Source organism: Nomascus leucogenys, chromosome 7b (assembly GCF_006542625.1).
Source record: "Nomascus leucogenys isolate Asia chromosome 7b, Asia_NLE_v1, whole genome shotgun sequence".
NCBI lineage: Eukaryota > Metazoa > Chordata > Mammalia > Primates > Hylobatidae > Nomascus > Nomascus leucogenys.
Window position 1 is genome coordinate 68,625,196 of NC_044387.1, and position 25,243 is coordinate 68,650,438.

General features: G+C 41.8%; 1 protein-coding gene across 1 annotated transcript in view; it reads left to right on the forward strand.

Moving 5' to 3' along the window:
* Nucleotides 1–25,243, forward strand: part of ARHGAP10 (Rho GTPase activating protein 10) — a 348,170-nt gene that overhangs the window by 249,184 nt on the left and 73,743 nt on the right. The gene's annotated exons all lie outside the window — the stretch shown is intronic.

Here is a 25,243-nt window from a genome sequence, read left to right on the forward strand (position 1 = left end):
TGAGATGGGTCTCTTGCAAACAGCAGAAGGACGGATCTTGGTTTTAAAATTCAATTTGCCACCCTATGTCTTTTATTTTTAGTCTTTTTTTTAAAGACAGGGTTTTGCTCCATCACCCATGCTGGAAGTGCAGTGGTATGAGTATGGGTCACTGCGGCTTTGACTTCCCAGGCTCAAGTGATCCTTTTGCCTCAGTCCCCTGTCTCTTCTGGTTTATAAAGTTTCTTCTGTGAAGTCAGCTGTCAGTCTGATGGGTTTCTTTTTATAGGTAACACGATCCTTTTCTGTAGCTACCTTTAAGATTTTTTCTTTTGCATTGATCTTGGAAAGTCTGATGACTATGTTCCTTGGACTCGGTCGTCTTGTATCTCACAGGCGTTCCCTGGGTTTCTTTTCTTTTTTTTTTCTTTTTGAGACAGGGTCTCACTCTGTTGCCCAGGCTGGAGTGCAGTGGTGCAATCATGGCTCACTGCAGTCTTGACCTCCTCCCAGGCTCAGACAACCCTCCCATGTCAGCTTCCCAAGACTGTAGCTGGGACTACAGGCATGTGCCACCACACCCAGCTAAATCTTTTTTTTTTTTTTTTTTTTTTGGTATTTTGTGTTGAGATGGGGTCTCCCTATGTTGCCCAGGCTGGTCTCGTACTCCTTGGCTCGAGCAGTCCTCCTGCCTTGGTGTCCCAAAGTGTTGGGATTATAGGTGTGAGCCACCACACCCAGCCTAGATTTCTTATATCTGCATTTTAACCTCTCTAGCAAGATTGGGGAAATTTTCCTTTTATCCCCAAATATGTTTTCCAAGTTGCTTATTTTCTCTTCTTTTCTCTCAGGAATGCCAATAAGGTATACATTTGGTTATTTTACATAATCTTGTATTTCTCAAATACTTACTTACTTTCTTTTTTTTCTTTTTTTTTTTTTTAGACAGGGTCTTACTCTTGCCCAGGCTGGAGTGCAGTGGTGTAATTACGGCTCATTGCAGCCTCTACTTTCTTGGTTCAGATGATTCTTCTGCCTCAGTCTTCCTAGTAGCTGGACTCCAGGTGTGCATGACCATGCGCTTCTAAGTTTTTGCATTTTTTGTAGAGATGGGGTCTCACCATGTTGCCTAGGCTCGTCTTGAACTCTTGGGCTCAAATGATCCACCCGCGTTGGCCTCCCAAAGTGCTAGGATTACAGACATGAGCCACTGTTCCTGGCTGCTTTGTTCTTTTTTTTTTTTTTTTTTTTTTTGAAGCGGAGCCTCACTCTCTTGCCCAGGCTGGAGTGCAGTGGCGCGATCTCGGCTCACTGCAACCTCCACCTCCCAGGTTTACGCCATTTTCCTACCTCAGCCTCCCGAGTAGCTGGGACTACAGGCACCTGCCACCACACCTGGCTAATTTTTTGTGTTTTTAGTAGAGAAGAGGTTTCACCGTGTTAGCCAGGATGGTCTCCATCTCCTGACCTCGTGATCCGCCCGCCTCCTCCTCCCTGGGATTATAGGCGTGAGCCACTGCACCTGGCCTGTTCATTTTTTAAAATTCCTTTTTTTTTTTTTTAATTTTTGTCTGACTTGGGTTCATTTGAAGCACTGATTTTTGAGTTCTGAAATTCATTCTTTTGCATGGTCTCATCTGCCGTTAAGACTTCCAACTGTATTTTGAAATTCCTATAGTGAATTTTTCAATTCTAGAAGTTCTGTTTGGTTCCTTCTTAACACAGCTACATCATCTTTTGAATCTTGAGTCGTTTTTGTGTTGTTTCTTGTCTTGGATTTCAATTTTCTCTTTGATCTTGTTGCATTTCTTTGCTATCCATATTCTGGATTCTTTATATGTCATTTCAGACATTTCATTCTGGTTAGAATCCATTGCTGGGGAGCTAGTGGGATCCTTTGAAGGTGACAAAACAGTCTGGCTTTTTCTACTGCTGGAGTTCTTATGCTGGTTTCTTCTCATTTGAAGGAACTGATGTTTTCTTTTTTTTTTGATTTTGTTATTGTTTGGATGAGAGTTCTTGATTTTTTATTCTTTTTGCCCTTGGGGCTATTACTGTGGTGTATATTGTGAGTGATTGTTTGGCTACGTTTCTGGGTATTTTCAGAGTTCCAAGGCTGCTTATGAGTTCCTTGGTTGCAGATAAGTTCCTGCAGTGGCTTTCTTCTTTGTTGCTTGTAGGGATGTAATTTTGTTTGGTGGTGGTGTTTAAGCTGCAGTCCAGTAGATGGCGCTTAAGAGTAATAGCTGCCTGGGAATGGGCAGAGGGAGGCAACAGAGAAGCGTGAAAAGCGCCCTCCCCCAGTGCACATTCGCGTTCAGCTGCTGGAGCCACTGGAGAAGCCCCAGGAAGCACTTTCAGCCCAAACTCTCCAGGCCCCAATAGGAGGACACGCTGCCAAGTCCGCCATAGCACACTGAGGAGGGGGGATGGGAGTATGAGATGACCCCCTCTCCATGTTCTTTCCAGGGCTGCGGTGGTGCCACCTTTAGCGGCTAATGCCATGCCCGTGTTTCCTTTGACCCACGGTGGCCTTTGGAGGCTGTGTTCCCACCTCCCTTGTGGGAGGACCACACCAAGAGTTGGGTCTCCAGATCTGGCTGTTTTCACCGGCAAGGTGTCTGTTTGAGTTCTTTGGTTATAAATAGCCTTTTTGTGGTGGCTTGTGAGCAGGCTCATTGCCTCCTGTAGGACCAGGGGGCAGTGATCTCAGGAAACTTACCTGGTTCCTGAGTGCTGTGTGCTTATGTCTGATTTCTTATTGTGTTGTGCCATTCAACCTCCAGGCCAAGAAGTGGCTTTTGGGTTAAGAGCCAGCTGTGGCCAATACAGTTGAGTAGAAACTTGATCCTTGTTTCCTGGGGAAGCTCTCTTGTTGCCTCAGGGCCAATCTGTGGGGTGCACAGTGGTCTGAGCGCCCTGCTCCAACCTGGAGGAGGGCTTCAAGATGGGCAGGCCAGACCAGGCAGGCCCACCTACAGGTACCCCAGTGGCAGGTCTGAGCATCAGCTTTGAGGGGGTGGTCCAATGGGTGGCTACTAGACACATAGAGATGGGCCTAGGTGTGGAGCTGGGAACCTCACCTGGCCTCAAGTTCTCTGCATGAGGCAGCGCAGCTGCCTAATCTCATCCAGGAGAGTGGGTCCTCCAGGTGCCAGGACATCTGCTTGGGTATGGAGCAGAGGGCCCTGCTGCACCACAGTCTCTGCACAAGAAGGGAAGGGTAGCCCTGGCTGCAGATCCAGGTGAGCGCGTGCTCTGAATGCATGGAAATCTGCCTGGGGGTGGAGTGTAGAAGGCCCTGCTGCACCATAACCTCAGGAGAGGAGGCTGGGCACCCAGCAGGGACATATGCAAACCAGTTCCAGGTCACCAAGCTGGCTCTGTCTGCAAGCCTCATTGCCCAGACAAACCGTGGCTACAGCAACTCTCCTCTTACTTTCGGACCTGTGATGGGGGAGAGCACAATTCTAGTACCTACTGTTGGGTTACTTTCTATATTTGTTGCTCAGTTTTGGCTGTGGAGGCCTTTCCCCTGCTGCAGAGCAAATGCTACAATATTTGATCCAAGACTAAATTGTCTGCATGACCACGCTGCCAAATTGCTGAAGAATGACTGCCTTGTTTGAGCCTGGATTAAAAATGGCATCCCCCTGTCATTCCTGGTTCTGAGAAAATACATGCAGCTTTTCTCAGTGTGTCCGTCTCAGAGTCTGTAAGCTTCTCCCCAAGTTCGCTCCAAGGCTCAAGAGAAACAAAGTGCTCTCCTGGGTTGCACTGATCCCTAGCAGTAAAAGAAGTGACAGAGGGAGGTCCTCTGCCTCTTATGTATTGAGGCTTCACTCACTTTTACCAGCCAGATGCCATCATGGAGGCTGTTTGCCCACCTTCTCCTCTCTGGAGTCTGGGGCGTCCTTTGCTATTGAAGCGGATTTCCGTTTTCCTTTTTGAATTAAACCTCACAGAGTTTATCTTTATGCACTATTTTGTTATTTCCAAGTGGCTGAGGTATGCGGAAAGCCTCTCATCTGCCATCTTGGGGGAAAAAAAAAGTCATGTGACTTTTGAGGGACTTAAGTGACCTGTTTAACCTCATTATCAGTTTCCTCATCTATGAAATAAGAAAAACGGAAATACCTCCCTGATGGAGTGGTTACAGGGATGAAGTGAGCTACTCCATGCCTCTCACTGCTGTTTCCAAATGAGACACATGAAGCTCATGGAGGGTCATCAACTTGCTCGAGGTTATAGAACTAAAGATGGCTGAACTGGGATTTGAGCCCACTCTGTTTCCAAAGCCTGTCCCTTAGCTCTTCCACTGTTGTTGTCTGATGAAGTATATACAAATATATACATTTAATATTAAATGACTGCAATTACTTTTTTACTTTTTGAGAAAATCAAGGGGTTAACTGATTTTTACAGCTAGAGGGTAATGACAGGAAAGCAAACTCCTCTCCCCTGTTCACCTACCTTCTCCTCATACTGCTTTCAGTGTGCTGTCTCCAGGGTGACATACACCCCACAGCCAAGACAGTCTCTGTAGGATCTTCAGACAGTGTCAGGCCTCTCTGGTTACCATCTTCCTCCTCATCTTCATCACCAGTATGATTCATACAGAATAAGAGTACGTCTCACATTTACTAAGTGCTCATATTCTGTAAAGTACATCATGATTCAGATCCTGCTCAACAACTCTGAAAGGTAGACATTACTTTCATCCCTGCTTTACAAATGAGGAAACTGAAGTTTAGGTGAAGAATTTTCCCCAATTCACACAGTTGGTAAGTGGGGATTCAGACCCAGGATGCCTGGCTTTGGAGGTGGATTCTTAAGCCCTAGACTCTGCTGCTGCTCCTTCCATTCAAAATGGCTTTAGGTGAAAACCTTTTGTCTTCATTGTCACTCTTTAATAGGCTACACTGATCCTCAGAAACAGCAGATACAGAATTATTGCGGATTGAACTAAATCACTGAAAATAGAATATTTTGATGTCTCAAACATATTTTCAGAAATCTAAAATTACACCAGATAGACTAAGTGGGGAAAGATAAACATGGAGCATCACATAATATATAAAAAACTAACTTTTCTAAACTGTAAACAAATGTATTGAGAATAAGCTACATGCTTTTAGCAAATTCATTGTAATTAATGATAAAGTATATATTAATACATATACTGTTGAAGCGTCTATAATCATAGAGCCATTTACATCAGACTAGGATACTTGCAGAGAAGTTTTAAAAAATTTTTTTCTGTAATGATTTCTTGCTCCTTCTATATCGGCAGGATTGGGAGAAGGGTATTTTTCTAGACTCTGAACTCATAGCCGCTTCCTCTTTTTAGCTTTTTCTGGGTCCCTCCTCAGTCTGTAGTGCCCTGTAGTCATTTGGTACAAGTATTTCCTTCAGGCGACAGCGCAGTCGCACTGAGAACTGCTCACTGTGGACGTGAACCCCTCCTGTCGTGTTAGTGAGGCTTGGTCCCTGTCTTCTCTGGGTCTGCTGCTGGCACAGAGCTAAGCACATGAATTATCAGACTGCCATCTGAGCTGAGACAGATTCTCTCTGCTAGAAATTGAGAATTAGGATTTGGGGAGACTGAGCCAGTTACTCTGAGATTGTCTCTGGGCTTTGGGGCTGAAGACACCTTTGTGCTGGATCAGGTGTAGGCAGAACAGAAACAGGCAGTGATGAGGAGAGAACCTGGCAGCTCCTCAGGAGGGAGAAGAGGAGTGGGTGAGAAGTGGAGACTTGCTGCCTCGACTCTTGATGGCCTCTCATTGCTAATCCAAGGCAGTTTTGAGTCCCAGCTCTTGCTACTTCCTGCTGATTCCTTTTAATAAATTCACTTTTACTTATGCCACTTTGGCAAAGTTTTGGTTGCAGCCAAATCGTCTCTCCAGCAGTGTGAGAAAATACAGAGTGTGAGGCACCTGCAGTTCAATAAATTTACTGATACATAGTTTACTCAGTGAGTTTGGTTTAACTCAGTGTAGTTTTCATTTCCCTTACTGCAGGGGTCTCCTGCCTGTCCCTGAGGCTGGCTGCTTCTTAGGCCCAGTCCTTAGGAAAACAGATGGAGCGTGTGTATCTGGTCAACATAGTTTTAGGTGGAAACTGGCTCTTTGAAGCCATTCAAACCTGAGCCTGTTGGTTGACTCCCATAATTTTATGGCTAAAACTTGTTTAACTTTATTTTTCAGTTTTCTCTACTCAGCCCACAGTTTAAACCAGAAGTAGCTTTCCTCTGAACTTCCACTAATTTCACTTACTAGATTATGTTTTCTGAGATCTTAGTCTCTATTCTGTGCCTTGCATTCTTCCACATCTCCTAGCTGGTCCTCTGGCCTGCCTTTCATTTGGTCAGGTAGCATTTTACAGTTCCCTCCTCCATCTGACAGCCTTTTCCTCCATCTAGCTCTGAAGCTTTAGTACATTAAGACCTACTTTAAAAATGCGATGAGAGCTTTGGGTTCTGTTTCCAGAAAACTGAATGTTTATATATATACACACCAAAAAGTATATACACTTTCAGGAATTTTGGGGACCTCTCAGGTTATGAACCTAGAACCATGGGGAAACCAAGAGCTGCAGCATGATCCATAAAAAGTTGGGGTCTGGAACATTTCTTCAGAGTCAGCCTTTGTGGCCTTTTAGTGTTGACTTTTTCCCCACGCTTCCGTGTAGGAACTAAGAGGAGAGGAGGTAAAGATGCCCCTCACCTCAGACTCATGCTTTATTCCGTCAGTGATGCTGTGTTCCTTTCCCCACCTGGGGCCAGCCACCAAGGAAACCTCCTATTAAAATAATCATTCCTGAGTTTGGCCATGGAAGGTATGAGCCTATACAAAAAGACGTTCTACTTAAATAATGTAAGATATCCACCTTCTATTGTTTTGGATACTCCTGATACTCAGCCTTCTGCCTGAATGAGGAAGAGGAAAGAAATTGATTGGAGGGCAGATTAAGAAGGCACCCTGTCCTTCAGGTCAGGTCTTCATGGTGCAACCTCATTATCTCATTGGAATTCTTATGAATATCTCCCAAATTCAAAACATTCAGAAGCACAAATGCTGCATTTAGTTAGTGATAACCAATAGGTAAGCGTTTGCATGAATCTCAGTTCCTGCATCTTTGGAATGGCAAACACTAACATCCTACCTAACTAAACATTTTGACGAATGAATGTTAGCCAGAAAATGGCTAAACTAAGGGCTAACAGTCTTAGCTCGGGCACACTGGGGCATGACAGTTCCAGTTGCTAGACTTCAATTAATCTTCCAATTTCTAAGATAACTAAAAGTCAGAGTGGGCAACATGGCTACTTGATGAAGTGGGCCTCTACAGAGGGTCCTCCAAATAGGAGTCTTCCAATGGAATCAATCCAAATGTCCATGAGTGGTAGACCAGATAAAGAAAATGTGGCACATATACACCATGGAGTACTAAAAAGAACAAGATCATGTCCTTTGCAGCAACATGGATGGAGCTGGAGGTCTATTAAGTGAACTAACATAAGAACAGAAAATTATCACATGTTCTTACTTATAAACAGCCAAACATCGAGTACATAGGGACACAAAAAAGGGAACAACAGACACTGGGGTCTACTTGAGGAACGAGGGAGGTCGGAGCATGAGGATCAAAAAACTGCCTATTAGAGCCTGGGCAACATGGTGAAACCCTGTCTCTACAAAAATACAAAAAAACTAGCCTGGTGTTGTGGTGCACACCTGTGATCCCAGCTACTTGGGAGGCTGAGGTGGGAGGATTGCTTGGGACCAGGAGGTGGAGGTTGCGGTGAGCCATGATCACACTACTGCACTGCAGCCTGAGTGACAGAGAGAGACCCTGTCTCAATAAAAAAGAAAAACTACCTATTGTTTACTATGCTTTTCACCTCCGTGACAAAATAACCTTTACACCAAACCCCCGTGACACAGTTTGTCTATATAACAAACCTACATGTGTACCCCTCAACCTTAAAAAAAAAAAATGAAAACAAATAGAAGTCTTTCCATTAGGTCTAGGGCCCGCTTCTCTGGGTATGTTAGAGGTCCTTAGGGCCACGTCTTTGTCTGGAGATTTACTGGAAGGACCCATGAGACTCCACATATTTTTGCACTCACAGTTAGATTGAAGTCTGCCCTGTAGTGAGAATATGCAGCCAGATCATAAGAGAAAAAGACACAGGTGGCGTCTGCAGCAATCCAACTCCACATCCCGGCTTCCTCATGTTTTTTTTCCCAGGAGGGGCCTTACGGAGCTTACTGTTCCCCAGCAACAAAAATGCAGCCCCAAGTGGATGATGTTTCAGTCCAAGAAAGCCCAGGTATTAGAGACTAAGTGCCCAGGGTTTTTGTTGGGAGATAGTCACATGTGCATCCCTTACCTAGTGTGTACCAAAATTCCAGGCTCCCAGAAGGCAAGGAGGTGTTCAGCATGACACTTGCACATGCACATTTTTGTACAGTTTGGGCACATGGGATACACCCTAACCGTTTAGGGGATGTTTTATATCAGTTTATAGAACTGTGTACCAGCCAAGTTCCCAGATGCCAAAACAGGTCCAAGTTTGCAGGCAGGCCTTTACTAAGGATAGCAGGCCCAGGCCTGCTGTGTTTACTCTTTTTCTGCACGTTGAGTACCTTTTAACTGCCGCAGTGAGGAACTTAGGAGCAGGGAAGAGGATGACATTCAGGTTCTCCTGCAAGGATGCTCTCTGTCATAAAGATTCATAGCCTTTCCTCTTTTGCTTTGGCAGCGTCTCCCCGTTCTATAGGTGAAGCGCGAGTTGTTAGCCACATTCAAAAAATGCAGGATTAACTTTGGTGTGGAGCCTGGGAATCCAGAAGAATGTGGTCATTACAGGTTAAGGAAATTACAAGCCATGCAGTCTTATGTCACTGGGTTAATTTGGCACAGGATGAAAAGTCCCTCAAAAGCGCTCCTTGTTTTAGCTTTCCAGTTGGTTGATTTATCTTTGAGAGTGACCTGGAGGGCAGAATCAGCTTTGTGAGCTTTCTTTCTCCTTCCACCCCTAAGCCTGATTGCATGCTGTCCTTTGGTCCCCACATTTTCTGGAGAAGCCAGGTGTTGCCACGTTTGTCCTGCTCTCGCATCTACATCTGGTCAAACTTCCCCCTTCACACTGAGTCACACTGACCACCCCTCCCAGATCTGCTCCCTCTATTTGTCTTTTGGATTTTTCTCTAAAAAGTGTTTTATTTTGTATTTTTAAATTAAAATTTTTTTTGAGATGGAGTCTCGCTCTGTTGCCCAGGGTGGAGTGCAATGGCGCTATCTCTGCTTACTGCAACCTCCGCCTCACGGGTTCAAGCCATTCTCCTGTATCAGCTTCCTGAGAGGCTGGGATTACAGGCACCCACCACCAAGCCCAGCTAATTTTTGTATTTTTAGTAGAGACAGGGTTTCACCATGTTGGCCAGGCTGGTCTTGAACTACTGATCTCAGGTGATCCACCTGCCTTGGCCTCCCACAGTGCTGGGATTACAGATGTGAGCCATTGCACCTGGCCAAAAAAGGCTTTTAATAAAAAGGTATAAAACAATTTCTAGCTTTCTGCCATCCAGTATTAGTGCCGTTTTCCTCCTCCCATGAGCCATCTTCAGGTCATTTAAGATGGCCATGGAAGGTATGAGCTTGTACCACGGGACGTTCTACTTAAATAATGAAAGACACCTATCATCTATTGTTTTGAGATGCTCTGGTATTCAGCCTTCTGCCTGAATGAAGAAGAAAGAAAGAAACTGATTGGAGGGGCATATTGAAGAAGGCACCTCTGTCTTTCAGGACATTATTAGTCATTAGTCATTACTTCTTCTTATGCAGATATTTGTAGAATTACCTTCTTTCTAATATCTTACCTATGCATACCTAATTCATAATGATTTGGGAGCAGGGTTTTGCTTTTGCTTTTGTTTATGTCTTGTTCTTTCTTGACCAGATAGTGATGAATTCTTTTGATTGTCATGCAGTATTCTGTAAGTTTTTCTTGATAGGACAGAGATACATTTATCTAGAATTCTAGAGCGGAGTCAAACCTAATCACTGGAAGCTCTAAAGATCTGTACTCTGCCTGGAATTTGCTTCAAAATAATTTTAAGGGTGGGAATATAGGTGAACTAAGATTGGTAAGATTGGAGTTAGTAATTGATTTGGCTAGGTGATGATGTACGTAGGAGTTCATTGTATTATTCTTTTTCCTTGCATTTATATCTGAAATTATTCATAACAATAGTTAAATGACCTGATACTTGTCTCTAGCATCCTTGTATACAATTATAAATTTATTCAGCAAACATTTGTTAAGTTGCTATGTGAACAGATACAAAAGATTAAAAAAAGCATGTCATGCTTTCTGGAAGTCCAATATTTAGTGAGAAAGTCAGCAGGCAACTGTGACACAGTAGAATCCCAGTAGCATGGTCTAGAGATTGTCTGAGTTTGGACCTACAAGGAGCCTGTCGTTTGCTTTGTTCAAAGCCAGGTTAACACCATTTCTGCAATTTAAAGACTTAGTGTACTAAGCATTTATTTGTGAGTCAACATAGTTGTGTCTTCAGAAGATTTACCTATTCATTCACAGTAGTAGGCCTGCAGAGGATATAATGGATATAATTATGAAATACAAAACTCTTTTTCCTAAGCATTCTAGTCTGCTTGGGGGAGAGGGTAGGCATTAAAGGCTCAATGAGGAGCTGGTGTTTCAGACATGGGCAAGCTCTAGTTCATGCAAACCGTGAATCAACAGCCAACCCTGAAAGGATAGATAGTATTGATGTATCTGCAGTTTACAGATCAATGCAAGAAAATGAAGCTTGGAGAGCTGAAATTAACTTGCCCAAGGTCACACAGCTTGCTTTATTCATTTATAGCCTGCCTTCTTCCAAAAGGGATTTTGGGCAGCTAAGCCACACAGTTAGAAAGTTCCTTGTGGTCCTTCTACTGTCCCAAGAAAAACAAGGCTGTATTTTTTTCCTTTTGAGCTTAAATGATGCATAGTGTTTCAGTCAACATTACTACATGGATGGCTTCAAGTTTAAATTGCACAAAAGTGCTTATGTATGTCTCTGTTGGAATGTGTGGGAGTAAGAAAGGAAATCCCTGTATTTGATTTCATAAAGTCATGAGCTTTATATAGTTGCTTGAGCCACACATGCCGGTGCCTGGCTGTGTGCACAAGAAAGTTCTTGTTAATCCTTGCACAGCTGGTGTGGTGTTTGTCATCATTATTACTTATTCTTAATTACCAAAAGTGCACATGGGCTACAGATTTTAGCTTGTGCCGAAGTAAATCCCTAAAGTAGTTGGATTAATAGGTTATGGGGAAGATTTATAATCCTTTGTGAATGATACTAATTCTGTATATGTTCATATAAAGAAACAGTTGACATCAGAAACTCAAAATGTGGATTGTAATCTCAATGTTATTCTCAATATCCATCTCCTGTACTCTTTAATTTGTTGCTGAATCAACATTGCTTTATTCATAGATTGAAAATGGAATTTATTTGTAGGCTATCCCGTTCTTAGGCAATTGTCTGTCTTTCTCTGCCCCAGCAATAAGTAAAAGTTGAAACATTCTCCTAGGAAAGGCTTCAAATACTTGATTTTTCTGGAATGTCATTTATGTTTAGGGGGAAATGGAGGGAAATGACCACTAAGAGGATTAGTCATTTTCATAATTTAATGAAGGAATTAGGTCATTTGTGCTTAATGTGCTAATAAGCACAGAGTAAGCTGTACTTATTGATGGATCAACATGGAAAGGTCCTCCGAATGAGAATTGTTTCTTGTGTGTAATTGTATTATTCTGTGGTTCCTGCAGAACTGTGTTTCCATGGCCACAGACAGATCCACAGTGTAACTTTTTTGGAAGTCTATGTGTTTTTATCCACATTCTATGTAACTTAAAACCCTTTTACTTTATTTTATTATTGAGATAGATCCACACTGTTATAAATTGTTTTTCATTCTCCATTGCTATCCATTCTTGGCAGCCTTCCCATTCATTCCTCTAGGTCAGTGATAACCAGTTTTTATGTTTCACACCCTTTTGAGGATTTGATGAAAGATAATAATCCCACTTTCTGAAAACATACCAATGTGTATACACCATTCACATACGATTTAAGGGCACACAGTAACTCCAAAGTCTATGAATAGACCTGGTTAGAAACCCTGGCTCTAGGTGAAAAAAGCAAGGGTGATATTAAAATACTGTAATAAAAATATGTGATCTACTTACAGTGTGGAGTGTGGGAGGAGTAGGGAAGCTTATCAGGTTAGAGCTTGCCACATGTTACCATATATTACGTTTTCCTTATGTATTTACCAGCATTATTTCTTGTCTACTTATTATTATCTAAAACAGATATCTCAAACATGTGTTAAGATGACAGAGTAAAGACAGATTTGTCAGCCTTACAATACAGACCACCAGTAGGTTAGAAGAAAAAAATAATAACCTGGTATCAGTCAGAGACAAAGGCTGGAGACCAGCAAACAAAATTTCCAAAAATTTGCATGGTTCATCTCTCTCTTTTTTTTTTTTAGATGTAGTCTCGCTCTGTCACCCAGGCTGGAGTGCAGTGGCGCGATCTCTGCTCACTGCAAGCTCCGCCTCCTGGGTTCATGCCATTCTCCTGCCTCAGCCTCCTGAGTAGCTGGGACTACAGGCGCCTGCCACCACGCCTGGCTAATTCTTTTGTATTTTTAATAGAGATGGGGTTTCACCATGTCAGCCAGGATGGTCTCCATCTCCTGACCTCATGATCTGCCCGCCTCGGCCTCCCAAAGTGCTGGGATTACAGGCGTCAGCCACTGTGCCCGGTGGTCCATCTCATTTATACTCCCAACTCGACCTTCCACAGGAGGCCTGTATGTGTGAAATACTCAAAAACTCTTCTTTAGAAGTAGGTGCAGGAGATGGTTTGGGCAGCTTTGGGTAAAGACTTGCAACTTCCACAAAGGTACAGGCTCCTCCTGATTGTCCTCCTCTCTTTTCAGAGAAGGGAGAGAATAGCTAGGATGTGGCCTATGGGAACCTCTATCATAAACACCCAGAGTTAGCCATCTCCAGCAATAAACAGAAAGGCAGTCGAAAACAAAACATCAAAATGGAAACTAAATAAAAAATGAATTGCCTCAGGAGAGGAAGGTGGGAAAGATGAACCCTGAAATAGAGGGGGAAGTTTCGTTTCCTACCCTCATAACTTCCAATGTGATTGTCTTAACATGACCATCTCATACTCTGTCCATCTTGTGCCTTGAGAATGCTAGGAAGTGGCTGATAAACTGGCCCAGACTGGCCATCTGAGACTGAGACTCCCTGGGCAACTGGAAGACCAGAGCTTCTGTTGGAATTGTGTACAGCCCAGTTAGGGGAGTGAACACAGCTTGAAGTGTGTTAGCAAAACCACAGTGATGAGGGCAATGACCAGGCTGCATAGATGCCTGGCTGAATCCTCATCCTCCGTGTACCCATTTGTTATGGACTAAACTGTGACCCCTCCCAAAATTCATATGTTGAAGCCCTAACTTTTACCATTGTGACTGTATTCGAAGGTAGGGTCTTGAAGGAAGTAATTAGTTGAAATGAGGTCATGAAGGTAGGGTCCTAACCCTATAGGCCTGGTGTCCTTAAGAGGTGCTTGCACAGAGCAAAGGCCATGTTGTGAGGGAACAGGGAGAAGCAGCCATCTGCAAGCCAAGGAGGGAGGCCTCAGGAGAAGCTAGCCCTGCCAGCACCATGGTCTTGGATTTGCAGCCTCCAGAAGTGTGAGAAGATAAATTTCTGTTGTTACCCTGTCTGTGGTATTCTGTCATAGCAGCTCCAGCCGACTAATAACCATTCTCTCACGTGACAGAACACTGAGCAGGCAAAACTGTAGTGCATGGAAGAACAACACAGATATCCAAAACATGGGAAGCGATTCAAGAAGTTGTCACCCCTGGTGTAGTGGTGTGAATAAAAAGTGTTAACAAAGCTGTCCACTTAAAACATTTGTATAATTGAAATTAACCAACCGAAATACCCAGTGTGGAGTCTACAGCAGGAGGGAAAAATGTAACTGTACATCAATAATCTATTTTGGAAGAAATACTGATCTAAGAAAGAGAAGAAATGAACTTACTAAAATTAATCTCTATAGAACTATTCGGTAAAATGGGAATTCAAAAATAAAGTGACTAAATATGATTCTTTAAGGGAGCTTGCTGAGCTAAGACAACAGACATCCAAAACAACATTTCAAAACAAATGAACAAGTTAAAAATGGAAATGAGTAGAATCAAAAGTTAAAAAATGATCGTTGATGAAACAGTCACAGTGAATGAAAGGAGAAAGATGAGAAGATGGAGAAAGCATTGGATGTGGAGGACAAAGATGGCCCATCAGAAGGCATCAACACAGGTATAGAACCAGACACGTAGAACAGAAATAACTTTAATGGTAAAACAACAGAATTTTTTTTTCTGAATCAAAGAATAACTTAACCTGGTCGAAGAATCCACTAAATTTCAAGAAAGATTAATTCTGAGGTTGATAAGTCTTGAGTATCAATTTCTGGCCACGAAGGAAAATGCCAAATTTCAAAAGACAGAAATAATATCACTTTTTTCTCATCCATAATAGTTCTCAAATTTAGGAATTACCAACAGTAATAATAGGAGCAAAAAAATTAGTCCCAGTAATAAAGAATTTTTAAAACTTTCATGTTTTATGGATTGAAGTAGAAACCTTAAAAAATTATAGAATATCTAGAAAAAATATTACAAAAACAAGCATATCAAAACTGAAATGGCAGGGCAAAACTTACATTCTGAGAGAAGTTTATAGCCTTAAGTAACTGTATAACTGAGTCAGAAAAAAATGAAATAAGCATTCACCTACTCTCCAAATTAGAAGATAATAACACATATAAAAGCAGAAATTAATGAATTAGAAAAGGGAAAAAGTAGCATTTATGAATCCTAAATTTTGGGGGGGATTGGGAAGGATAAAATAGATAAACTGTGGGCTAGTCAAGGAAAGGGATTGGGAGAGAGGGCTTACGTGTATAAAAACAAATATGGAAATAATAGATACACAGTGCATATAATGTTAAAAATTTGAATGAAGTTAGTGAAATAAACTGAGAGAATTTTCAAAGAGTAATCAATCATCTATTCCCCAAAAAGCACCAGAGTCAGATATTTTCACTGCTGAATGCTTTTAAGCTCGGAAGAAACAGTTAAATCTTTGGATATTGAAACTGGTCTACACCATAGTGAAGGAAAACTGCAAATTCTTTTTGTGACGTCAGCAAGGCACTAATGCCAAGTCTGTGAAAGATAAAGTTGTAGATCAGTTTTACTTATCAATATTATATAGAGCTCTTAAATCATGTATCAGCAAATAGAATTAATACTTTATAACAGTTCAGTTTAGGTTGGTTTCATCCCTGAAAGGGGATGATATTGAGCCACAAGCATGGTTCAGTATTTGGAAATACATTAATATATCCTATTATTAAGTGAAAGGAGAAAGTCAGCAGATTCCTAAAAGCATTTGACAAAATTTACATTAATTCCTGATACCATACTTCAATGAAACAGAAATTGTAGCTACTTCCTAAATATATCTTAAAATTTGTATTTTAGCCCTTAATTTAGTATTCTGTTTAATTGTTGAAATGTTTATAATATTGACAACATGACTTACTATTTCTAATTAACTATTTCCCTGGAAGAACTAGACAAGAAAAGAGAAGCGAGGGAAACGAGGTGGTATTTAAAACCTGGAAGGGGAAAATTTTGCACTATCCACAGATACGATTGTGTACATAGAGAGCCCTGGAAAACAAATGGAAGAACTGTTACGCTAACATTGAGAGACAGGACTAGCTGGATTTCCTAGGCCGATTAAGAATCCCTAAGCCTAGCTGGGAAGGTGAGGGCATCGATCTTTAAACACAGAGCTTGCAACTTAGCTCACGCCTGACCAATCAGGTAGTAAAGAGAGCTCACTAAAATGCTAATTAGGCAAAAACAGGAAGTAAATAAATAGCCAATCATCTATCGCCTGAGAGCACAGCAGGAGGGACAGTGATTGGGATATAAACCCAGGCATTTGAGTCATCAATGGCCACCCTCTTTGGGTCCCCTCCCTTTGTGAGCTCTGTTTTTACTCTATTAAATCTTGCAACTACATACTCTTCTGGTCCGTGTTTGTTATGGCTCAAGCTGAGCTTTTGCTCGCCATCCACCACTGCTGTTCGCTGCCATTGCAGCCCCGCCACTGACTTCCATCCCTCCGGATCCGGCAGGGTGTCTGCTGTGCTCCTGATCCAGTGAGGCGCCCATTGCTGCTCCAGATCAGGTTAAAGGCTTGCCATTGTTTCCGCACAGCTAGGTGCCTGCGTTCGTCCTAATGGAGCTGAACACTAGTCACTGGGTTCCACGGTTCTCTTCCATGACCCACAGCTTCTAATAGAGCTATAACACTCACCGCATGGCCCAAGATTCCATTCCTTGGAATCCGTGAGGCCAAGAACCCCAGGTCAGAGAACATGAGGCTTGCCACCATCTTGGAAGTGGCTGGTCACCATCTTGGGAGCTCTGGGGCAAGGACCCCTCCCCCCCCCCGCCCCCCGTTACAACATGATTCATGATCATGGGGGATTAAAAGGAATTGCCAGAACGGATAGCTTCCTTACTACAAGAATCAGAAAATACAGTGGGAAAAATAGCTCCTATTAAAAGTGGTTTTTTTTTTTTTTTGGTATTTTTTGGATTCTTTTTTTTTAAATTATACTTTAAGTTCTAGGGTACATGTGCACAACATGCAGGTTTGTTACATATGTATACATGCGCCATGTTGGTGTGCTGCACCTATTAACTTGTCATTTACATTAGGTATATCTCCTAATGCTAGCCCTCCCCCTCCCCCCACCCCATGACAGGCCCCAGTGTGTGATGTTCCCCTTCCTGTGTCCAAGTATTCTCATTGTTCAGTTCCCACCTATGAGTGAGAACATGTGGTGTTTGGTTTTTTTGTCCTTGTGATAGTTTGCTAAGAAGGATGGTTTCCAGCTTCATCCATGTCCCTACAAAGGACATGAACTCATCCTTTTTCATGGCTGCATAGTATTCCATGGTGTATATGTGCCACATTTTCTTAATCCAGTCTATCATTGATGGCCATTTGGGTTGGTTCCAAGTCTTTGCTATTGTGAATAGTGCCGCAATAAACATACGTGTGCATGTGTCTTTATAGCAGCATGATTTATAATCCTTTGGGCATATACCCAGTAATGGGATGGCTGGGTCATACAGTATTTCTAGTTCTAGATCCTTGAGGAATTGCCACACTGACTTCCACAATGGTTGAGCTAGTTTACAGTCCCACCAATAGTGAAAAAGTGTTCCTATTTCTCCACATCCTCTCCAGCACCTGTTGTTTCCTGACTTTTTAATGATGGCCATTCTAACTGGTGTGAGATGGTATCTCATTGTGGTTTTGATTTGCATTTCTCTGATGGCCAGTGATGATGAGCATTTTTTCATGTGTCTTTTGGCTGCATAAATGTCTTCTTTTGAGAAGTGTCTGTTCATATCCTTCACCCACTTTTTGATGGGGTCGTTTGTTTTTTTCTTGTAGATTTGTTTGAGTTCTTTGTAGATTCTGGATATTAGCCCTTTGTCAGATAAGTAGATTGCAAAAATTTTCTCCCATTCTGTAGGTTGCCTGTTCACTCTGATGATAGTTTCTTTTGCTGTGCAGAAGCTCTTTAGTTTAATTAGATGCCATCTGTAAATTCTGGCTTTTGTTGCCATTGCTTTTGGTGTTTCAGACATGAAGTCCTTGCCCATGCCTATGTCCTGAATGGTATTGCCTAGGTTTTCTTCTAACTTAGGTCTAACATTTAAGTCTTTAATCCATCTTGAATTAATTTTTGTGTAAGGTGTAAGGAAGGGATCCAATTTGAGCTTCCTACTTATGTCTAGCCAGTTTTCCCAGCACCATTTATTGAATAGGGAATCCTTTCCCCATTTCTTGTTTTTGTCAGGTTTGTCAAAGATCAGATGGTTGTAGATGTGTGGTATTATTTCTGAGGGCTCTGTTCTGTTCCATTGGTCTATATCTCTGTTTTGGTGCCAGTACTATGCTGTTTTTGTTACTATAGCCTTGTAGTATAGTTTGAAGTCAGGTAGCGTGATGCCTCCAGCTTTGTTCTTTTGGTTTAGGATTGCCTTGGCAATGAGGGCCCTTTTTTGGTTCCATATGAACTTTAAAGTAGTTTTTTCCAATTCTGTGAAGAAAGTCATTGGTAGCTTGATGGGGATGGCGTTGAATCTATAAATTACCTTGGGCAGTATGGCCATTTTCATGATATTGATTCTTCCTATCCATGAACATGGAATGTTCTTCCATTTGTTTGTGTCCTCTCTTATTTCATTGGGCAGTGGTTTGTAGTTCTCATTGAAGAGGTCCTTCACATCCCTTGTAAGTTGGGTTCCTAGGTATTTTATTCTCTTTGAAGCAATTGTGAATGGGAGTTCACTCATGATTTGACTCTCTGTTTGTCTGTTATTGGTGTATAAGAATGCTTGTGATTTTTGCACATTGATTTTGTATCCTGAGACTTTGCTGAAGTTGCTTATCAGCTTAAGGAGATTTTGGGGTGAGTCAGTGGGGTTTTCTAAATATACAATCATGTCATCTGCAAACAGGGACAATTTGACTTCCTCTTTTCCTAATTGAATACCCTTTATTTCTTTCTCCTGCCTGATTGCCCTGGCCAGAACTTCCAACACTATGTTGAATGGGAGTGGTGAGAGAGGGCATCCCTGTCTTCTGCCAATTTTCAAAGGGAATGCTTCCAGTTTTTGCCCATTCAGTATGATATTGGCTGTGGATTTATCATAGATAGCTCTTATTATTTTGAGATACGTCCCATCAATACCTAATTTATTGAGAGTTTTTAGCATGAAGGGTTGTTGAATTTTGTCAAAGGCCTTTTCTGCATCTATTGAGATAATCATGTGGTTTTTGTCTTTGGTTCTGTTTATATGCTGGGTTAAGTTTATTGATGTGCTTATGTTGAACCAGCCTTGCATCCCAGGGATAAAGCCCACTTGCTCATGGTGGAGAAGGTTTTTGATGTGCTGCTGGATTCGGTTTGCCAGTATTTTATTGAGGATTTTTGCATCGATGTTCATCAGGAATATTGGTCTAAAATTCTCTTTTTTTGTTGTGTGTCTGTCAGGCTTTGGTATCAAGATGATACTGGCCTCTTAAAATGAGTTAGAGAGTATTCCCTCTTTTTCTATTGATTTGAATAGTTTCAGAAGGAATGGTACCAGTTCCTCCTCGTACCTCTGGTAGAATTCGGCTGTGAATCCATCTGGTCCTGGACTTTTTTTGGTTGGTAGGCTATTAATTATTGCCTCAATTTCAGAGCCTGTTATTGGTCTATTCAGGGATTCAGCTTCTTCTTGGTTTAGTCTTTGGAGGGTGTATGTGTTGAGGAATTTATCCATTTCTTCTAGATTTTCTAGTTTATTTGCATAGAGGTGTTTATAGTATTCTCTGATGGTAGTTTGTATTTCTGTGGGATCGGTGGTGATATCCCCTTTATCATTTTTTATTGCCTCTATTTGATTCTTCTCTCTTTTCTTCATTAGTCTTGCTAGCATTCTATCATTTTGTTGATCTTTTCAAAAAAACAGCTCCTGGATTCATTGATTTTTTGAAGGGTTTTTTGTGTCTCTATTTCCTTCAGTTCTGCTCTGATTTTAGTTATGTCTTGCCTTCTGCTAGCTTTTGAATGTGTATGCTCTTGCTTCTCTAGTTCTTTTAATTGTGATGTGAGGGTGTCAATTTTAGATCTTTCCTGCTTTCTCTTGTGGGCATTTAGTGTTATAAATTTCCCTCTACACACTGCTTTGAATGTGTCCCAGAGATTCTGGTATGTTGTGTCTTTGTTCTCGTTGGTTTCAAGGAACATCTTTATTTCTGCCTTCATTTCGTCATGTACCCAGTAGTCATTCAGGAGCAGGTTGTTCAGTTTCCATGTAGTTGATCAGTTTTGAGTGAGTTTCTTAATCCTGAGTTCTAGTTTGCTTGCACTGTGGTCTGAGAGACAGTTTGTTACAATTTCTGTTCTTTTACATTTGCTGAGGAGAGCTTTACTTCCAGCTATGTGGTCAGTTTTGGAGTAAGTGTGATGTGGTGCTGAGAAGAATTTATATTCTGTTGATTTTGGGTGGAGAGTTCTGTAAATGTCTATTAGGTCTGCTTGGTGCAGAGCTGAGTTCAATTCCTGGATATCCTTGTTAACTTTCTGTCTCATTGATCTGTCTAATGTTGACAGTGGGGTGTTAAAGTCTCCCATTATTATTGTGTGGGAGTCTAAGTCTCTTTGCAGGTCTCTAAGGACTTGCTTTATGAATCTGGGTGCTCCTGTATTGGGTGCATGTATGTTTAGGATAGTTAGCTCTTCTTGTTGAATTGATCCCTTTACCATTATGTAATGGCCTTCTTTGTCTCTTGATCTTTGTTGGTTTAAAGTCTTTTTCTTATCAGAGACTGGGATTGCAACCCCTGCCTTTGTTTTCCATTTGCTTGGTAAATCTTCCTCCATCCCTTTATTTTGAGCCTGTGTGTGTCTCTGCATGTGAGTTAGGTCTCCTGAATACAGCACACTGATGGGTCTTGACTCTTTATTCTATTTGCCCAACAGTGTCTTTTATCTGAATGTAAGCCTAAATCAGCAAGTGAGGAACACCTATGTGAAGAAAGCTACGAAGTTCTGCTAAGAGACGTGAGAGAAATCTCCTTGAGGGGAGGAACTACATGGTTTTCTGTACTGCTGGCGGGGGTGTGAGCTGGAACATCCTTTCTGAGAGGGTTTGGCAGTGTCTGGCAAAGCTTGAAAATGTACTTAGAGCCAGGTCCAGTGGTACATGCCAGTAATTCCAGCTATTCAGGAGACTGAGGCTGGAGGAGCCCAGGAATCTGAATCCAGTCTGGACAACATATCATGACCCTGTCTCAAAAATCAAAAATTGACTTAGGCTTTGAAAGCCATCTCTTTACTATCAAATACTCTACAGATATTCTCTCAAAAATTTGCAAAAATGCAGAGCACCTTAACTGCCACATTGTCTTTTAATGCAAAAGTCAGAAACAAATAGTCTTTAACAGGTGGAAGAAACATTCTGCAGCCTTTTGAAAAGAATGCATAGATTTAAATAGTGATAGTGATTGTGGCAGACACACCCTAAGATAACCTCCAGTGACCCAGGCCCTTGTGTGCAAGTATCTGTAACTTGATTCTACTCAGTAGAATACAGCAGAGGTAAATATTTTATTATATAAGATTGTCTTAGACCAGAGAGAGAAATTCTCCCATTTGTTTCGAAGTAATCAACCACATGAACTGTCCATGGAGAGGGCCACGTGGCAGGGAACCACAGGCATCCTCTAGGAGCTGAGGCAGCCTCCAGCCCATAGTCAGCAAAAGCCACGGCCTTTAGTCCTGCAACTGCAAGGAAATGAATTCTGCCAACAACCTGAATGAGCTTGGAAGCAGATTGATCCCCAGTCCAGCGTCCAGAATACAGCTTGGCTGACACCTTGATTATAGCTTTGTGGGCTGAGGACCTCCAGAGCAGAGGACACAGTTTAGCTGTGCTTAGCCTCTGGACCCATGGGAACTTTGAGATCATTGATAGCTTCCTTATATAAAGCATGAGTCAGAAAATATAGTAAGAGTAAGCATTTTGTTTTCAGCTGCTGAGATTATGCTAATTTGTTGCACAGCAATAGAAAACTAATACACTGAAAAATGGAACCATCTTGAATTCACTGGTATCCTGTCTCACTCTGCATTAAATTAAAAAAAGAATCTCATGCCACTTGGTGATCCAACTTGCTCTTCATACCCTCACTTATTACACTCCAGGCACACCGGCCTATTTGGTATTCCTGGAACATGCCAGGCACATTTATGCCTCAGGGTCTTTGCACTTATTTGTTTATTCCCAGTGTCTATAATGCTGCATGTCCCATATTAGACATTCAGTTAGTGTGTAAATAAATAATAAGTGTGGAACCGTATCTACTAGGATCCCTTGTGTATTCGTATACATATATAAGCTGGGTGTGCTGGCTCCTGCCTGCAATCTGAGCACTTTAAGGGCTTGAGGCAGGAGGACCACTTGAGCCCAGGAGTTTGACACCGCCCTGGGCAACATAGCGAGACCCCATCTCTATTTAAAAAAACATGTATAGAAATATATGGGAGAAGGAAGGCTTGAGTAGTGAATTTTACAATATTCTGTATGTATCAGTGTTATCAATTATTATGGCCCTTTTGTGATTTTCTTCTTTGACTAAAAAGCCAACTAAATGGCTATTAAAATGTATATTAGTTAAAAAACAAATATTCTAGTTCTGTATCTCAGAGTGTAGAAATATGTCAATTTGACTAATCTGTTGGGTAAAACTGGAAGTTGCTGGAGGGACCAGGTTTTAATTTGAAGAAACTTTAAACAGTGAATCTGATTCTTCTTTGAGTTTGTACACTTTACATTCTTATGTCCTTTCTCTTTCATGATTGAGACTTTTGTGTCTTGTCCTTCGATGACAAAAACGTGAAGCAATGAGAGAAGTGTTTACATGTATATGATCTATTTAATGTATTATATTAATTGTGAAGCATTTACATGTTGAAGTTACTTCGGGATTGATTATTTTACTCATGCAAATTACCGTCTCATTACACAATATTAGGTGAAAGAAATACATGTATCTCTTAGTGCAGATTAAAAGTAGCCACAAATTTCTTTCACACTCCTTCCGTAGAGATATGAGGGTCTAAGTATCTCTTTCCCTTAAACCTGGGTAGAACTGGAGACTGTTTTGATGATTATACTATGGCAGGAGTGACTCTTAATTAAGGCCCGAACATTGGCAGCTGCCACTTCTTTCCTCCTGGAATGTTCTTTTCTGGAGGAAGCCAGCTGCTGTGTTAAAAGTTCAGCCACCCTGGGCCTGCCAAGCGTTGAGGAAGCCCATGCTCACCGTGTAGAGAGGCTACAGAGACGGGGAGGGATGCCCGGCCTGCCCTAGCTGTTCCAGCTTTCCTATCCAGGCACTGGACGTGTGAAAAAACCTCTTGGTCATCTCAGACCTTAGCAGACATGACGTGGGGAAAACGGAGGCACCCAGCTGACAACCAAAACGGTGGGAACGTCAAATATATGACCCTTGTCAGCCTGTTCCAGCTATTTCCAGTCTTCTGCCTGACCCCAGCAGAGTCTGATCATTGTTGCTGTGCCATGCCCACATTCCCAAGCCAGAATATTCCGAGCATAATAAAATGGTGGTGGTCTGCCACTGTGGAGCATTAGAGAGCTCTTTCATCAACGTACAGAAGCTATGTCCCACAGTTTCACTGAAAATGAATTTTGGTTTTGTGAATTTCATTTGCCTGTTGACTTACTTCCTATTGACTTCCAGAGGAGAGTACTTTTAAGGGGAAAAAGGGGAATATTTTAAAAAGATTATGTGTTTAAAGAAGAATAACCATGTTATCTGCATCTTTTCTTGTGATAAAAAAACTCTGACAGTGAAAATGCAGTGAGAATCTGACAGGTGATTAGTTACCCTCTCTTCATACTGTCTCACCCTATCAACAGCATTTGGGAGAGTCAGCTCCATGGCTAAGATTTCCATGCACCCTTCCCTTCCTCCCCATCAGCCCTCCCCAGCACACATGCTTTGCTTATCAGTGGAACTTTGTGGCCTTTTTCTGAACAGCACTCAGTACTATGCTACCTGGATAGCTTTTCTTGATTTACATATTTTTGCCTAATAAGATGTTGAAAAATTAGACGAAATTGCCTGTAGGTGCGGTGGGACTTAGTACACTTCAGGGAGGTTAATCATCTTATTCTTGGACAAAAAGCTCTCTCTATAGAAGAAAGGGTTACTGTTTAGAGAGCTAAATAAGAATGACTTTAATGTGTGTGTTTATGAAATGGTTACAGTTTATTAACCTTTTTTGTGTACTTACTGTCTGACACGCCTTTTCTTTCAGAAAGAGAAAATTGGAATAAAAGGAATATTAAGATGAGATGACTGTTACAGGTCCTCCCTGAAATGATCAAGGCAACCCCATTGGCATGTTCACATGGTTACTCTGTGGATGTCATCAGGGAAGGAAGAGAACTCAGATTCCAGCATGGTACAGGGAGTGTTTATCAGGGAAGGGGGAAGAAGAGTGTGACAGGTCAGCTTGACAGGATTGCTCAGTAGGGAGAAGTATGAGTCACTTGGCTCACGTAGCTTGATGAGGATATCTTCTGGGGATGGGTATGTATCTTCTTCTTCAGTGACTCATGAGTCAGCTATTCAAGCCCTGCATGTGGTGTGTGAACCTCTTTGGAAAGCTCCCAGTCTTAACCTTGTAAAACTTTGCTGACACAGAACTCGCTGTCTCCCAAGTTAACCTGTTCAGGCATTGTGTAACTTCAGCAATTCGGAAGACTTTTCCCCTCCTTATATTCAGCTGAGATATACTTTCTTCTCAACCTAAATTCCCAGTTTTAACCTCTGGGGCCAAATGCAAGGTTTACAAGGTTATTCCTCTTCCACTTGATATGCTTTTGGAACTTAAAAATTGATACTGTGGCTTGCTGGGTTTCTTTCTAGTTCCTTCAGTTGCATGACTTAGCTTTGAATGTTCCCGGTCACAGTCTTTGGAGACACTTCTGTTTCTCAGTGATTCTCTTACTGCAGAACTGAAATGTAATGCCCTAGCGTGTCCCAGTCAATCAGGACTGCAGTTGGGGTTAGCATCTTCCTCCTTCTGGATGTGCCCCATGTTTGTTAATCTTGTCTAAAAGGTTATCAGCTTGCAGTCATGGCCTGTGGTGGCCTCATCCTCGGCTTCCTGTTTATGTTGACCTTTTGCATTGCTCCTCCTGAGGCACACAGTCTCCATTGCTGGTCTTGTGCAGCTGCTTTTTAAAACATAGGAACTGCTTGTTAGTTTTTTCTGTCAAATCTAGTATTACTGGTCTCTTTGTTTCCAACCTGCTGAAAGCATCTTGGATGCACTTCTTGCTCGGGAAATTATTCAGTATCTCCCAGTTTCATGTCCTCTGCTGATGAAAACAAAGCCGGTGCTAACAGTTACTGAATTAGAGCTCTGAGACATGCTATTAGAAATGTTTTTGTAGG